Source organism: Leptinotarsa decemlineata, unplaced genomic scaffold (assembly GCF_025532065.1).
Source record: "Leptinotarsa decemlineata unplaced genomic scaffold, Ldec_3_MD MMD2_tig00000199_RagTag_RagTag, whole genome shotgun sequence".
NCBI lineage: Eukaryota > Metazoa > Arthropoda > Insecta > Coleoptera > Chrysomelidae > Leptinotarsa > Leptinotarsa decemlineata.
The window spans coordinates 7,831,698-7,845,040 of NW_027412544.1; positions in this window are offsets into that span (position 1 = coordinate 7,831,698).

Here is a 13,343-nt window from a genome sequence, read left to right on the forward strand (position 1 = left end):
TAGGGATAAACTGCTTGCCAATCCCAACAAGTCTAAATCCTTCTGGTCGGTAGTTAATCAACACTACACAAAATCCACAATTTCACCACTAACATGAGCGAATAGTTCGATTGCAACAACAGCCCTCTTTTCATTGTATATCAATGACTTATTGGAAAAAAACAAGAATTTTATATATTGTCTCGTCATTCCATTTGGATTCCAAAAAATCGGCCGCGGATGCACATCTTCACCGGCAGCAGGAGGTTTCAAATTGGGGTGAAAGTAACCAGAAAGTATATGCCTTGAAAACCCAGGCAATGGTTTTCTCAAAAAGAAAAATGTCTCCGAACCGGATATAATACTGTCAGGACCGACAATTTCGCTTTCTGCGTCGATAAGTTTTTTGGGGGTTAAAATGGACACCAATACGTCTGCGCAAAATCATGTCGTTGGAATTGCAAAAGCTGCTTCTCAAAAGCTTGGAACACTGTTCCGATCCAGAAAACTGAACTCACCTCATCAACTTTTGATGGTTTATAAATCTCAGATCAGACTTTCTATGGAGTATTTTTCTCATGTATGGAGCTTTGCCCCCCAAACATACCCTGAAGTTGCTGGATTCCATCCGGAGAAAAGAGCAGCCATCCGCCTGATTGGAGACGCGAACATCACGTGCAACCTTGATAGTCTGGAAGATCGAAGAAAAGTTGGAGATTTCTCTCTTCTATAGATACTTTCACGGGAGGTGTTCAAGTGACTTGGCACTGAAGAACTGCGTTTAGGTGGAATAAACTTCCTGAGAAATTTTTTACAATTGGATTTAATCTCCAGCGATTCAAATCCAATGTGAATCGCTACTTTCGCACAGGCACCGCTCTGAGAGCACCTTAACGATTTTCCCGTAGTGCTTGTGTTTTGTCCTTAAAAAAAGAGTCTAGGTAGATACCTAACAGATACAGAACAAGCAATACAAATCCTTCGAAGTTCGAAGCTTTGATACCCTGTATTAGATTTCATTGGAAGGAACGTTATCAGTCCATTTTACATTAATAATATTGAAAAAAAGTTCATGCCATCCGATCTGAAGGATGGCGCCATATAAGTATACGATTCATTAATTATTATAGTCAGATATGAATATGGCAACCCACAATACATATTCCACTTCAAACTAGGTATACGGGTTGCGAACAATATTTCCACTGCATCTGTCTGATTTTATTTTATCAAACTTGAAAGAAACTGAACGTTACCTTCTCTTTAATTGAAAATAAGCCTACCCGTTTTAGTTTTTTACCTTCAGTTTCGATTTATAAAAAAAATATCGATTTTCACATTATGAAGGTTGCCTTTAATATTTTTAACGACGTCTATTGAAATTAAAGGTTCAACAACCTGCAGAATACAAAGATCTTAGGGGGATAAGCATTCTACCTATTCTTTCGATTCTTGAAAGGAGTATTGAAGTACAAATAAGAGAGCATTTGACTAATTTCTCATTACTGCCCACTGTTCAATCTGGCTTCCGAAAAGGTCATAGCTCCACTACTGCCTTACTTGATTTTGTAGATGATATAATTACTACTATCGATAAAGGTCAATGTACAATTTTAGTTCTTTTACATTTCAGTAGAGCATTTGACACTATAAATACAGACTTGCTACTTAACATTAGGGGCTATATAGGTTTTTCTGATATGGCAACCTTTCTATTACGAAATTATTTAAGTAAGAGAAAGCAGTGTGTAGAAATTGAAATGGTCCAATCTGAATATTTGATACTGAAATCAGGGGTACCTCGGGGCTCTATCATGGGCCCTTTGCTTTTTTCCATATACACTATCAATTTGATCAAATCTCAGAAGTTATGCAAGATTCACGTCTATACAGATGACACCCAAATCTATTATAGTTTTCCTCCCCCACTAGTGGATAATGCTTGTGACATTATAAATCAGGAATTAGCGACCTTCATTGATTCAGCTTCTGGTCACTGCTTATTGATCAACTCTACTAAATCAAAATTATTGTTGTTTGGTTCTGCATATAATCGTAATAAAACGCAGCAAATAAACGTTGAAATCAAAGATAATTTGTTAATGACGCCAAAAATTTAGGAGTCATATTAGGCTCAGATCTAAGATTCGAAAAACATATCAATAAGTTAATTCAACGTGCATATAGCTCATTAAAATTGATTTATGGGAACCGGTAAATTTTTACAACAAGTGTTGAAATAAAATTATGTGAAACATTAGTTTTGTCAAACTTTAATTATGCGGATTCGTTATATGGTCCAAATCTGACTACTGTTTACAGTAAAAAAATCCAGAAAGTACAAAATTCTTGTTTAAGATTGATGGCATAAAATAGTTTCAAAGAATATCACACAAATTACTTGAAATCGGATGGTTGGATACAGAACTTAGAAGAATTCTCCATGCAAATTCATTATATCATCAAATCATCCTTAAAGAAACTCCTTTATCTCTATAGAAAAATAACATTTAGAACGGATGTGTAAATCCTTGCAAAATCTCAGTATTACAAGTTTTAAGCCAAATTATAAAAATTTCCTACTTAAAAAATGAATGTCAGTTTTATCATAACTTGCTCCCCTGTGTTTTCTTGCAACCTTACTATAGCTATTAATGTAATTTATGTATTCTATATATATTGTCTATACTTACTACCTTATTATTATTATTGAGAAAAAATATTGTAATATAGAGTTAAGTGGAAGAACATATTCTTGATGAAGTAAGTGATTGCTTCATTGGAGAAAATGAACTTCGCTCTTTATTTTCCAACTTTCTTTGAAAAACATTCTTTATTATAGATGTACTGTATGTGGAAAATAATAAAGACGTATTATTATTATTATATAAAAAATAACTCAGAAGGTGAAACAAAAACAAATTCCTATTTTACTGTGCTTTTCGTTAGCGTAGATAATACATTTATTTCACTTCAAAATGAAAAATGTTGAGTTCGAAAAAATGGACAATAATCTGAGAAATTTATTAGTTCGAGTAAAGATATTTCTTGAAATATTCTCAGCTAAATGCAACGATGTAAAAACAAAATATCAATTTTCGAGTCGTATCAATTTTCGAGCCGTATCAATTTTATCACCTCGATAACTAGAAATTTCAACAAGAACGTTCGTTTGAAAGGACAATTATTAAAGGAACAATGTTGGAATATACGAAAAAACTACGTGGATGTCTAAATTCCTATTTTTCAACAATAAGATTTCATTGCTTAAATCTATCGTGCCTTGAAATGAGTCTGCAAATCCAACACCCGATCTACTTTACTCGGCTAGATTCCATTCGAATTAAAAATGTTTCCCTATACGAATAAGTTGGGATCACGATCTTGAGATTTCTGGATAGGGCATAAATTGTCGGTATTGAAGGTGAAGTTTGAATTGGAGGAGGTCTCATTCACGTGGGGTTAAACGAATCATTGAAGTGTAGCAATTCATTTCTCATTTCGTTCTCTTGTGTCTATTCATTGTATTGAAGAGGTTTATCAGATTTACATATTCATTTAAGTTTTCTCAGTAACTAGAGTTGGGGTCTAGTCACCGTCACATTCATAACATCAAATTAAAGATTTTGACTTTCTACTTCTCCATATTTATACAAAAAAATGTGGGAATCTTTCAGGAAATTTATTTAGAAATTAATTGCCCCCTTCAGGAGATTCCAACTTTTTTAAAGATATTAAAAAGTAGAACCTTTTTTTCCCTAAAATTAATCTTTCCTAAAAATATACCCCTTTCAATTCAAACAAGATTTCTATGGCTGAGATTAAATCAAATGAGCGAATGAAAGGCATTACGTACTATCATCTATAACATGAGTAGATTAACTCATTCGTGAAACTAAGTAGTATGTCATGAGTGAATAAAGTGCTTTTCCAGATTGGTGCTGACGTGGCAATACGGCAAGTTTCGTATTCCGAAATATTCGATGTTCGCCATTGAGGATGACAAAGTTTCATGTTTTCCGAAAGCTTGACAGATAACAAAGAGTCTAGAGTTGGGGTCTAGTCACTGTCACATTCATAACATCAAATTAAATATTTTGACTTTTCTACTTCTCCATATTTATACAAAAAAATGTGGGAATCTTTCAGAAAATCTATTTAGAAATTAATTGCCCTCTTCGGGAAATTCCAACTATTTTAGAGAGATTGAGAAGTAGAACCTTTTTTCCCAAAAATTAATCTTTCCTGAAAATATACCCCTTTCAATTCAAACAAGATTTCTATGGCTGAGATTGAGTCAAATGAGCGAATGAATGACATTACGTACTATCATCTATAACATGGGTAGATTAACTCATTCGTGAAACTAAGTAGTAATGTCATGAGTGAATGAAGTGCTTTTCCAGATTGATGCTGACGTGGCAATACGGCAAGTTTCTTATTCCGAAATATCCGATGTCCGCCATTGAGGATGACAAAGTTTCATGTTTTCCGAAAGCTTGACCGATAACAAAGAGTCTTTTTTGTAAGAAGAAGACTCATTGTTATCTGTCAAGCTTTTGGTAAATTTAATACCTTCGTCAGGACAATGACGAGAGAATATTAAAGAAACTGGACCAAAAAGAACAGAAATGAGATATTTAACATCAAGTAAATGAAATTGAGTACCACTCAGAGTGGTGCTCAAAATCCTCAAGGCGCTCTCAGAGCGGTGCCTGTGCGAAAGCAGCGATTCACATTTAATTTGAATCGCTGGAGATTAAATCCATTTGGAGAAACGTTCTCAGGAAGTTTATTTCACATAAACGCAGTTCTCCAGATGAAAGATATCTATCAAGTTGCCCGTAATGTTCGCGTCTCCAATCAGACGGATCGCTCTTTTCTGGATGGAATCCAGCAACTTTAGGGTTGCTGGATTCCAGGGTCTGAACTGAGCCTTATAAAGCATCAAAAGTGGCTGAGGTGTGTACAGTTTTGTGGTTCGGAACAGGTTTCCAAGCTTTTGAGAAGAAGCCTTTGCAATTCCAGCGACATGACTGTGCCAAGACATATTGGTGTCCATTTTAACCCCTAACAAACTTATCGAAGCTGAAAGCGGAATTGTCTGACCTGATATTATTATATCCAGTTCGGAGACAATCATCTTCTTGGAGAAAACCGATGCCTGGTTTTTCGTGGCATTGAATTGAACCTGGTTACTTTCACCCAAATTCGAAATCACTTCTAGATCCTCATTAAGATATGCAACCTCCTGCTGGCGGTGAAAATATGCTTCCGGAACCATGTGCTGTCGTCAGCAAAGCAATATATTGCAAAACTAATTACTCTATGACAGATATATAAGAAAAAAGAACATGATGAGCTTCTCAAATTTTTTTATAAAAGTTGAATTCTCAACGTTCCTCTGAGAAAAAAGGGGACTCGGGCGAAAATCGACGCGTTCAATAGACTAGACTAGTGTCGTTTAGAAATTCCCATTCAAGTGATTTCGTCAAATAATTTTTTTAAATTTTGAGCCGTCAGGATGACCTGCAGGGTCAACAGTTTTTCGAATTTTTCCTACTCATTTTGTTGCTCCATAGATATAAGGTATCCTAGGTAATTAACGCCCACTTAATTTCAAATCAATATATTATTTAATGAAATGATTGAATTGAAAAACTGTTTAGGAAAATAGTTTTATTGACAAATGAAGAATACAGAAAACTAACACATTAGTGTTATCAGTCATATAAGATTATGCAAACAAAAACTTTTTGAATACCCTGTCATAGGCGTCATTGAACATACAGTTTTTAGTAACGCCCATATGTGAATATACATATTATCTTGATGAACATAAATATTTTGACTTAGAGCCGTACAAAATCTAAAAGTATATTATATTGTCTTTCTTAGATAGCATTATAATTATCATTATATGAACTACAAATACTACAATATTTAAATTTTGTAACACGTCCAACACATCTCGTCCTTTCTACTAAATCATCTTTTACAAAAATGTCTCACTTCTAACATGTGTTGTAACTAATATAGAACATCAACATCTAAAGGGTTTTTAATAAAATAAATAGATATTTATGAAATGCCATCTACGTTTAATGCTACGCTATTAAACGTAGATGGCTAATGACGCCCCAGACTAGTGCGTCAATTAACACCCTAAAATTAAGTACAACATTATGGCTTAAATATGAATGAGATCAGTTATCAACTAATTTTTATATCCTGAGGACTATTCTCAGTATCAGAATCAATCTTACAATCATTTGGAATTTTCATACGTTTTATATTCATTCACTATGATACACATACATTTTCGCCTTGTATAAATGCGCCCACTTAAGGATAATAGCGCCGCGTCGCGTCCGCGCCTTCCTTTTGTTTTATTCTATGTGTGTGTAAAGTGTAAAATAACTGTGTAAAGAGTGAAATAACTCGGGCAGCATTATCTCCGATAATTAGCATTCGGGCGTTATTACACATTGGGCGTTAAATTTCATACCTACCTTACTAGACATTCCAATAAATTACTATTTTCAAGTAAACAAAATTGAACACCAATCAAATTCCAAAGTTTATTTATGCATTTTGTAGTGAACTTTCTTACTTCGATATCGTATAGAACGGGTTTTTTCAAGACGTGCCTAGTTTCTCAAATACGGTCGAAAAACTAAAAAATATATCAAGGTGTTTTTGTGATTTGCAATGTGAAGCGAACCTCTAATGAGAGCACAAAGTTGAGGATGATATACTGTAATAGTCGCGACATTACATCATCGTATGTTTGATTACTTCATTTTAGCAAAACATTATTCCGATTCTGGATTTTCACCTCGTGACCTCAATTCATAGATGCTCATTGTGCTGAATTAACTCTTCACTGAAACCCCTCTTTAATGGAAATCTCTGTCTTGTTGGTCGCCAACGCCCTTGGTAGGTGTGAAGTAATATTAGGGCTACGCCCCAATGTCAAGTCTGCCAACCCCCTAGTACCGCCTTTGAGGATTTTGTGAAACTAGGGATTCAGATCTATGCAAGAGGTATCGCAAAGCCAAATCAGCTTTCACTGATTGATTCAAGTATCACGTAACAAATTCGTTACTGGTAACAGAAATTGGATGGTTGCTGCACCAGTGGTCGAAATTTGTAAAAACAAAAATCACAGTCTCAAAACATGGAATTAGCATCAAAGTCTATAGACAGAATACATTCTGTCTGTTGTCATTAAAGATTCGAAATGTTTGACAAAAAAAGGAAAGAATAAGAAAAAAATTAAATTGAAAATACTTTTATCATCGATACTACAACCATTGTTCATTTACGTCCTCTCATCATTGAAAATTAAATTGAATAAATAAATTTCATTTCTATATGTAGTATTCCACCTTCTACTTCATGAACAACGCACGTTTCACGACAAAATTTTTACAAAAGTTGAATTGGTCTTTCGATTCAAAAATACCAAACTACGTATATCATCTTTAATTATTCAACAAAATTTCCTTTCAAATTCCTGATCTACAATCCTATGAATTTACTCAAATTATTTTTGGAAAGTCGTAAGCTACAACCAGGTGTTGAAATAATGGTATTTTTTTCAAATTCCTCAATCTGAGTTATTGATGATCTTTGATACTTACTAGGTTAGATGGATGTTTCATACTATGCTTCTGTATTTTTCAAACGGAATATCTTCAATTATACGGAAGAACGTATACAAGAACAACACCCCTGTAACTGTTGATGTATAAGGGATTCCTCAGTGATCAGTAAACACATTTTTTGACTCGTTATCGAGTTCTTTTCATGATATATTTCATTTGATGTTTGGCTATCGTCAACAAGATCAATGAAAACTATCAATATTTCAAAAGTTTTCAAATGTCATATAGATATTAGCAAGCGGTGATTTTGGATTCAGACATTCTGGACTGATCGTGGATTATAATGTACGAAACAGTACTTCATTTATAGAATACAAATAAATCACTATCGTTTTTGAATTGTTGAATGGAATTTAGTCTGATGGGATATTCAAGAAAGGGTCCTGTAAAAGATCGTAAAAACATATTTAGGTACTGAACAAGTTTTATTCAAAAATTGTGAATCAAGTTTAAGGAAACAACGATCACATATCTGATCATGAGACATTTGTGTTTTTTGTGGTCTGTACATTCACAGAAATATAAGTCATTTCGAATGAATGAATTTTGGTAATCGATCAGTCATCAAATACCACATACTAATACTTTTTTTTTGTGAAATGAAATTATTGACATTGAAGTGGCGTAGTAGTATAATACCTGGTTATTGAAGTCTTGATCAAATCGTTGTCTCGTAAGAATGTATTTTTGAAGTTGAATTGATTTTGCTACTTCAATGGCTAACGAGATTGCAAATACTTCTATACGGCGCGGAAGTTATTAAAATAACTTTCCTAGAACACAAGGTTTGACGCCGCTAATTCCAGAAGAAAAAAATTCTCAATACCAATTCACTTTATATTTCTCATGAACTGCTTATATTTTCTATATAACAATAGAAAAGTTTGTAGTTACCCCACCGACAAAATTTCCAAAAAGCTTATTCTACAATCTTTCAAAAAACTTCATGAGACCTTTGGTGAAATATCACTGCAACCGTGACAGCGATGAGCTCCTCATAATCTTTCGTGTTGTATGTTTGCCTGATATCAAAGGCTGCAAAGTTGCGGTGTTAGCGCATCTCAAATTTTTTTTATAGAGGTTGTGACATGACGCAGTTACAACAAAAGTAAGTCAAACTAATTAAAAAGTTTTTTTAATAATATACTATATCTGAATCCTCTATTATTTATGAAAATATTTGATACCTATAAAACTAGATGTATATGGGGTAAAACTTTTTTTAACGACCTTATAATTTTGTAAGAAGGTAAAATGAAATATAATTTACAACACTGAAAGATTTTGAGAGCTAGTGGAGCTACTCGAATCTTGTTCAATGTTACTGATGATATACTGCTTGCTGGTCCAAATGCGACCTATAATTATTAGGATCATTCTGAAAATCAGATCAATATTGAAATTTGTCTCGTTGTTGGAAATAAATATATTCATCATTCAGATAGGCGAGATTGATTTACGAGGAGAACCCGAACTATGGAGTCGCTCTTTGTGTTTGACTGAATTTTGTATTCTGATTTTGGACTTTTTCAAAATATTAGATTTGGATACCTCTTTTTATGAGTTTTAGATATTTTCCGCATCTTCATTCGATGAAATATTCACTGCATCTATCACAGCATTTTCTAGTATGTTTCAGTATCCTTCACCATTCAAATTTTCATCATATAGATGTATAACACAGAAACGGTCTTGCCCACACGTCGTGATTGTATCAAAGGTGAACGTGTATAATCGTTTTACAATATGAAAATTAATATGAAAGGTCACAACTGACTGTTAGTAAGGTTGGCCGTGTCGAAAAGAATGTTACATTTAAACAATTGAAACATGTCAATACAATAAAGCAAATCACTACTTTAAAAGATGTTGACTCCTCACTGGATACAAAGTAGAAAAATGAATCAAAATTTACTAAAAATAGTTATTTGTTTTGAAATTATGGATTATTGGTAAAATCCATGTGGTTTAAGAACAAACACAGAGACACAAAACAATTGACAGCTGTCATGTTATTCAGTTTGAAAGATGCGTTTGTTTGTAGATGATGAAACTATAGAACTATTCTGGTGCAAGTGTGATCAGAGACATCTGCTGTTCTGTAAGTAACTCAATGAGAAAACCCAAAAATAAAATATGTTAATTAAATGACAAAATCCTCATTAGTCTTGAGGAAACCAAGTGAAGAAATTTGTTGAATGAAAGTAAAGCCATGACATAGGGAGGTTGGAAGTTTGGTAAAAAAAGAAAATATTAAAATGTTATAAATTATATTGATGAAGAACCAGAATTATCATCATAAACATGTAGATTCCACGTTGACAAAAATCTACATGATTTCCAAACCAATAAAGTCTTTGTTACTCAGTTTATCAAGAAATACCATGGTTTGCTTGGTCATTATGGGGTATTCAGAGTTTGGTCTGCACTACGGCATGATACTTGGTGGCAAAATATGCACCGAGATATCAAACGAGTTATACCCTTTTCAATTTTGCCTCATCCCGAATTACACTCGATAATACCCGATGGCCCTAACGATTGTATTGCTCTTGATTTATATGGCCCTTTGCCCCGATCCCAGGGTGGCGTAGTACACCTCTGTGTGGTTCTCGATATTTTCACCAAACTAGTAATTTTATTCCCCTCTCAAGAAGGCTACTACTAAGGCAATCTTGAACCGACTATGTTCGGATTATTTTACTAAAATGGGGGTACCCAGGGCGGTACTAACCGATCATGGTACCCAGTTTACCGCGGCCGGGTGAAGCCTAGCCTTGCATAAGATAGGTATAAAGATTATCCATAGTTCGGTGAGGCATCCTCAAAGTAACCCTTCAGAAAGGGTGATGAGAGAGCTCGGCCGTTTATTTCGTACGTTTTGCTCGGAAAATCATAATAGGTGGGCTTGGGAAATAGGCCATATGTCTGAGCTCATGAATTCCGTGGTACATGAATCTACCGGTTTCATCCCTTATGAGTTACACTTTGGCAGGGCTCCTGTGTCAGTCCGTGAATTGATAGATTTTCCAGGTGCTCTCGATGTCGGACGTAATCATGTAAACGTGTACCTCACAAGGGAGTCTTTGAATTGAAAATCGGCCAGGAGTTCCTTACTCAATCCTGGTAGGCCCTATGTATCATTTGAGCCCGGAGAATTAGTTCTCTTGAAGGCTAACTCCACCTCATCGGTGTTGAAACAGGAAACTAAGAAATTCCTAATACTCTTTGAAGGCCCTTATAGGGGTAAAAGGGAGGGTTAGCTATGCAACTTACATCTCATCCTGCCCGGACTGATGGTTGCCTACTTTGAGGCCTAATTATTTCGATATATACCTTACCTGTTCAATCCGTTCCAGCGCGAGCATTTTTGTTGCCTTCCGTAAAAACACTGGGTGTTATCTTCAAATCGTTCTGTATTCGGTTGATTGGTCAAACCACCAACACTGACATAAAAAACTTGGCAAGTTGACTTGGGTGTCACACCAATAGGTGGTTCCACTTATGTTTCGCTTGCGTTTACGCAGCTATTTTTATCAAGTAGGGGTAGGCTGGGTAGGCTGTGAAAAAATATGAAACTACATAATGTGTTTTAGAAAACGTCACTGTCACTGAATAAATTAATGCCCGTTAGTTCAATGTAATGTATGAAAATTAAAATAATATGTTATCTTTACAAGAAAAAATTGAAATTGTGCTAATTTGTGGTGAAAACACATTGCATCGACAAGTGGCCGATATTTTTAACGCAAGACATCCTGGTAGACATGTACAGCAATCCACTGTAAGTAGGATTTTAAAAAAATTTAAACTGACTGGTTCAATTGAAAATACTTTTAAAAAACGTCATAATCCATCACGCAATAATGATGAGGTTCAGTTGGCTGTCTGCCTGGATGTTATCGAACAGGGAAAATCAAGTATTACCAATATTGTAGATAGAACTGGCGTTAAAAGAGAAAGCGTAAGAGCAATTTTACATAAAAATAAATTCAAACCCTACAAACCCAACAAACCCAAATTTATAAATACCTTAAAGGAAAGAGATTTCGATGTTCGACTAGATTTCTCTTTCTGGTACCAAGGAGAAGTAGAATTGGACAGAAAATTTCCTTAAAAAATCTTATGGACCGACGAAGCTACCTTCACATCGAACGGCGTAGTCAGTTCCCAGAATTGTAGGTAGTGGTCTCAGGAAAATCCTCATTTTGTGATAGAATGTCGGGACCAATATTCATTTAAAACAAATGTGTGGTGCGGTGTTTTAAATAATCAGGTAATGGGACCATTCTTTTTTAGACACAATTTAACTTCTCAGGATTATTTGCAATTTCTAAATACTGATATCAGTGATATAGTGGACAATATGCCGGTTGAAATAAGACACAGTCTGTGGTATCAATGTGACGGGGCTCCTATTCATAGTTCAAGATAAGTCAAAGAGAAACTATTAGAAATGTTTAGGGGCAAAGTTATTGGGCGAAATATGGAGCAAATATGGCCGCCTAAAGCGCCAGATTTAACCCCACTAGATTTTTTCTTGTGGGGTTACTTAAAACAAATCGTTTATAAACAAAGACCTTTTCGTGACGTGAATCACCTAGAAACTGTTATTAGAAACTCTATTTTAAACATAAACCCTGTGAGTATCAGCAACTCAATAAAAGATGTATCAAGAAGGACAATTATCTGCATAGAACGCGTGGAAGACATACAGAAATGTAGTGTATTTAATGTCGTGAGTATTTTTTTCGTGTTTTTTTTGCTATTAGGTATAGGTACATGTTTATTTTCAGTTCCTTTTAATTGAGATTAAATTCCACTGTATTTTTTGTTAAAAAACCAATAAACACTCTAAGATATTGTTTCCTAATGTTCCGTTTTGTTCTAATTCATATTGTGAGGCCATTTGCTCATTAAAAAACTCAAGTACTGTATAGTTTGGAAAGCCCCGTTGAAACTAGATGAACTTTGCATCAAGTTTGACAACTTTTATTTTTCAAAATTTGTTTTTAACATCAAAGAGGCTCTTAAAATATTATTATATTACAAAAAAAGAAATTCGGTCACGAGTTTAGTTAAAATAAATGATTTAGTACAGGTGTGCTTAAATTTTGATAAGTAGAAAAAGCAGGAATGCGGAAAAATAGTGAAAATATAAAATACTTATTATGGGTTTAAAACCCACCATTGGTGTGTGGGTATAAAATTACAAAAGAAAATGTTTTTATCCTTTGATATTTTTGGATATTTTGAAGAATAATGTCATTTTTCGATGTTTCTTTTTTTTAATGTCAATTTTGACAGGTTAAGGAAATCACGTGACCTATTTTGTAGACGCTATTTGACATCATTTCTTAAGCAAAATCTACTGCCAAAATCAAATTTCACATAAATAAAATTCACACAAATAAAAAAGTTTCCCATTTGATGCGGACTTTATTCAATTTAAGAGCCACCGGTATACAGCTGTTTCAGCCTATTGGGCATCGTCAGTACCGGGCAGGCGGTCCTCGATTGAACGATTGAAGACAGAATTCAGAATTGCAGAAACATTCGCTGACAACATAGCTCGTTTCAATATGTCATTCTCTTGGTGATGTCGAGATGTACGCCCTGTACTTCTTCTGCATTTCAAACCATGTGTACCTTTCTCATCAATTATAATACCGCAAACACAAGTATGAGGCACAA